Consider the following 5,452-nt stretch of genomic DNA (forward strand, 5'->3'; position numbering starts at 1 on the left):
TAAAACTAACACTAGAGGCAATATAGGCCCTCTAACGAATGAAGTGGGTGCCCTACTGGCAGAAGATAAAAGAGAAGCTGGAGTTACTGAGTGCCTTCTTTGTTTCTGTCTATAATGCCAGAGGCTGTCCTGAGGAACCCCATATCCCTGAGGCCCCAGAGGAAGTCGGAAAAAAGGAGGAGTTTGCCTTGGTTGATGAGGGCTGGGTTTAGGACCGATTAAGCAAGCTGAACATCCAGAAGTCCCTGGAACCTGATGGGATGCATCCGCGGGTGCTGAGGGAGCTGGCAGAAGTCATTGCTAGGCCACTCTCCATCATCTTTGGTACATTATGGGCATTGGGAGAGGTGCCTGAGTACTGGAGGAAAGCAAATGACAGTCCAGTCTTCAGAAAGGGCAAGAAAGAGATCCCGGATAACTGTAGATGGTCAGCCTCACCTCCATCCCTAGTAAGGTGATGGAACAACTTATCCTTGGTGTTGTTTCTAGTCTTATCAAGGATAAAAGGGTCATTAGGGGAAGTCAACATGGCTTCAGCAAGGGGAAGTCATGCTTGACCAACCTGATAGCCTTTTATGAGGATATATCTGGGTGGATAGATGATGGAAAGGCGGTGGACTTGGTGTATCTTGATTTCAGTAAAGCCTTTGACACCATCTCCCACAGCATCCTCAGAACTAAACTGAGAAAGTATGGTCTGGATGATCGGGTAGTGAGGTAGACTGGGAAATGGCTGTAGGAAAGAAGCCAGAAGGTTGTGGTTAAAGGGACAGAGTTGAGTTGGAGTTCTGTATCTAGTGGAGTCCCTCAAGGCTTGGTGTGCACTGTCAGCAACTTTGCTGATGACACTGAACTGGGAGGAGTGGGGACACGCCAGAAGGCTCTGCCGCCATCCAGCAGGGCCTTGACAGGTTGGAGAATAGTGTGGGGAGAAATTTAATGACATATAACGAGGGCAAGTGTAGAGTCCTGCATCTGGGCAAGAATAACCCCAGACACCAGTATAAGCTGGGGACTACCCTGCTGGAAATCAGCGAAGGGGAGAAGGACCTGGGGGTCCTGGCCAGATGACCATGAGCCAGCACTGTACCCTTCTGGCCAAGAAGGCCAATGGCATCCTGGGGTGTATCAGAAAGGCATTGGTTAGTAGGCCGAGAGAGGTTCTCCTCCCCCTCTACTCTGCCCTGGTGAGACCTCATCTGCAATATTGTGTCCAGTTCTGGGCCCCTCAGTACAAGAAGGACAGGGAACTGCTTGAGAGAGTCCAGCACAGAGCCATGTGGATGATTAAGAGAGTGGAGCATCTCCCTTAAGAGGAAAGGCTGAAGGAGCTGGGTCTCTAGCTTGGAGAAGAGGAGACTGAGGGGTGACCTTATTATCATCTATAAATATGTAAAGGGCAAGTATCAGGAGGATGGAGCCAGGCTCATCTAAGTGACATCTAATGACAGAACAAGGGGCAATGGGTGCAAGCTGGAACATATGAGGTTCTGCTTAAATATGAGATGAAACTTTTTAACAGTGAGGATGACAGAACACTGGAACTGGCTGCCCAGGGGGGTTGTGGAGTTTCCTTCTCTGGAGACACTCAAAACCTACCTGGACACATTCCTGTGTGACATGATCTAGGTGTTTCTGCTCTGGCAGGGGGATTGGACTCTTTCAAGGTCCTTTCCAAAATCCCTAACATTCTGTGATTCTGTGAATCTGTGATTTCCAGACGGAACTGCAGCCCATGGAGAGCCCATTCTGGAGTAGGGGAAAGTGTGAGGTGGAAGAAGCAAGTAGACACTATTAAGGAATGACTGATACCTCCAATTCCATATTCCTCTGTGCCCTTTGTGAGTTGGGGCAGAGGAGTCAGGAATGAAGGAGTTAAGTTGAGCTTGGGAAGTGGTGGTGGATGGTGTTGTTTCAATTGTTTGTCTTCATTTCTTACTATCCAACTCTTTTAAAATTGTCAATAAATTAATTTTCCTCAAATTGAGTCTGTTTTGTCCATGACAGTAACTGGCAAGCAGTTTCCCTGTTTTTATTTTGTCCCATGATCTTTTCCATGCTATTGTCTCCCCCTGTTCTGTTGAGGAGGGAGAGTGAGTGAGCAGCTGGGCTGGAGTTTGGCCCATAGCTGAGGTAAAACCATGATATTATTATGACTCTTCTCTGTGGTTACCAGTGACAAGAAGCAATAGGCACAAATTGAAATAACAGAAATCACATTTAAACATAAGAAAAAAAAAATAGCAGTGAAGGCAAACAAGTGCTGGAACAGGTTGTTGAGAGAGGCAAATACGGAACAAAGTCCAAACTCCTACTTATTCAATGCAACACTAAAAACTGTAGTTTCAACTTTGAGAAAACTGGACTTACAGACTTTTTAGTTATTTCAGTTGCAACTGATCTGCTTAATCATTTTATTTCTTCAAGATGAAAGTAATTTAAATCAGATTATTAGAAAAGATCATATAATGAAAATTAATCAGAAAAATTCATGAACCATGTAGTTGTTCCAATCTGTTTGAATTCCAGTTCTCTAGGTACAAGGTGACCTAAACAACATGAAAAAAAAATACTAATTGCAGATTAGGTAAAGTAGATTTGTTCATTATTTACAAACTACTTTTATTTTGAAATTGAGTGAATTTTACATTAATGTTTTTTTTTTTTCTCTTCCTATTCTTTTGTGTGTGTATGTGTTTCTTTGTTTTTGATTTGTGTCTTTTTTTTTGTATCATTGCAATATAGAAGACTGAATAGATAAACAGTTTTTTTGATAAGTATTTTTTACTTCATTATATATTTTTTTAACTCTCTCTGGCTTTTAAAAATTTAATTAGCCCTCAGAAGTTATAGGACACCTAATGAAGTAAAGAAAAAAAAGGAAGGAAAAAGAACTGCAATGGAATCACAGAATCACAGTATCACAGAAGGTTGCCCAAGACCTATCCAGATAGCTTTTAAAGATCAGCAAGGAGGGAGATTCCACAACCTCTCTGGGCAACCTGTGCCACTGCCTTATCACCCACAGAGTAAAGAAGTGCTTCCTCATGTTTAGATGGAAAAGAGATTCCTCTGCCTGATGTTTAGATGGAAGAGATTGTTTATATGATTAAATAAATAGATATGGGGATAAGGGAAAAGACTTTGAGGATACGGGAATATGTAAATTTAATAAAGACTTTAAAAATATAAAAGACTTAGTAGATATGGGGATAAATAGACTTTAGTAAGGGTTTTTACATTGTATCCTATGCAATCTCATTCAGAAAAATGGTCTAGGTAGATGGACTATTAGGTGGTTTGTAATTGACTGGACATCTGAGGTCAAGGGATTGTGATGAACGGCATGCTATTAAATAGTCAATAACAAGTGCAGTGGTTCAACACTGTGACCCATATTGTTCAACATTTTCATAAACATCTGGGGCAATGATGATGATACAGAGTGTAGCCCTGGCAAATCTGCAGACATCAAATCCAAACACAAGCCAGAAGTGCATTCTTATTGTTAAGAGAAACAAATCATATATGAGGCTACATTAGGAAGAGTGTGACTGCTACTTTGAAGGTAGTTATTATTCCCCTGCTATTCAAGAAGGATGTGGAGAAAGTGGCAAGGGTGCAGTGGTGGGCTACCAAGTTGGTCAGCGCACAAAACCTACAAGGAATTTAGTCTGACAATAAGGCTATACGGTAGTATGGCAGACAACTATTTGGCAGGCAGTTAAAAGGATGATGAAGACAAGTTATTCTTTTAGTGTCAGAAGATGAAACAAAGGCGATGACCACAAGTAGTGACTTGGAATGTTCAGCCTGGACATTATTTTTCACTAGGCAGATAGTGCACAATTGCAACAGATTTTCAAGAGAGGTTGGATACTTTCATGGCTTGAAAGCACGATTATGAACCTCCAGAGGTCCTTTCCCACTGACATTTCTCTGGTTCTATGAAGTTACCATTTATTTTTCTACTGCAGACAAATGAATTTGGGGAGCATTAACCACTGTTTCCACTCAGTAGCCTTAGGATCAGGACAGGGTAAGAGGAACATCTCATCTCATACAGCAAATTAAGGAAAAATGCCTCTGACTTGGCAAGTGCTCTTCTCAGAGAAATGATAGATATAAAGGTTATTTATAGCCACTTTTCCAACCTAGATGGAGAGGGAAGGCAATCCAAAAGAACATCAAACAAAACAAAAGAACAAAAGAGCCACAGAACATCAGGATGGTTCTGGGATCTGGTGGTATACTTACTGCAGGGAGAATATGTGAAAAGTGCTGTATCTGATGAAGTCCATGGATTGCAGAAAGCTGTCCTTTTTTTTTTTTTTTTTTTTTTTCTTTACCAGGTTTCTAGGAAAGGAAGATAAAGACAGAGGGAACAGAAAAAAGATAAGTCATCTGTCATTCCTTCTTTAATCCGTTGCCTTCCCAGATTATTCATGTTAGACCTAGGAGGTGAAACAAAATACAAAATGTCAAACTGACAGACAGGAAGATATACTGTGTGATCTTTGAACCAGTATACTGGAATCCAAGTCATCTTCTTCAATTTACGTGTGCAGAGGAACCAAGAAGGAAGCTGAAATATAAAAAATAATTTTGAACTACTACTAGACATATGAACAAACTAAGGACTTGTCGTGGTTCCGCTCGAGTGGGCAGCCGAGCTCCACCACAGCCGCTCTCTCACTCCCCCTCCTCAAAGAGGAATGGGGAGAAAATATGTGAAAAGGGCTCAAGGATTGAGATAAGGACGAGAAAATCACGCAGTAATTATTGTAACGGGCAAAACAGACTCGGCATAAGGAGATAGTAAGATTTATTGCCTATTACTAACAAGCGAGAGAAGTGAGAAAACAAAGGAAAAAGCAAACCAAAAGCACCTTCCCCCCCATCCACCCTCTTCCACCTCCTCCCCCCGAGCGGCGCAGGGGAACGGGGGAGTGGGGGTTATGGTCAGTCTACAGCACTTCTTCTCTGCCGCTCCTTCTCGGTCACTCTCGTCCCCTGTGCTGTGGGGTCCCACCCACGGGATGCAGTCCTTGATGAACTGATCCGGCGTGGGCTTCCCACAGGCAGCAGCTCTTCCAGAACTGCTCCAGATATGGGTCCGTACCATGGGGTCCATCCCTCAGGAGAAAACTGCTCCAACCTGGCTCCCCTACGGGCAGCAGCTCCTGCCAGGTCACCTGCTCCTGCGTGGGCTCCTCTCCACGGGCTACAGGTCCGGCCCAGAATCTGCTCCGGCAGGGGTCTTCCACAGGTGGCAGCCTCCGTTGGTGCAGGGCCACCTGCTCCACCGTGGTCTCCTCCACGGGCTGCAGCGTGGAACCCTGCTCCACCGTGGTACTCCATGGGCTGCAGGGGGACATCCTGCTTCACCATGGTCCTCACCGCAGGCCGCAGGGGACTTCTGCTCCGGCGCCTGGAGCACCTCTCCCCCTCC

The sequence above is a fragment of the Aythya marila genome (genome assembly GCF_965140915.1).
Source record: "Aythya marila genome assembly, chromosome: 18".
Classification (NCBI taxonomy): Eukaryota; Metazoa; Chordata; class Aves; order Anseriformes; family Anatidae; genus Aythya; species Aythya marila.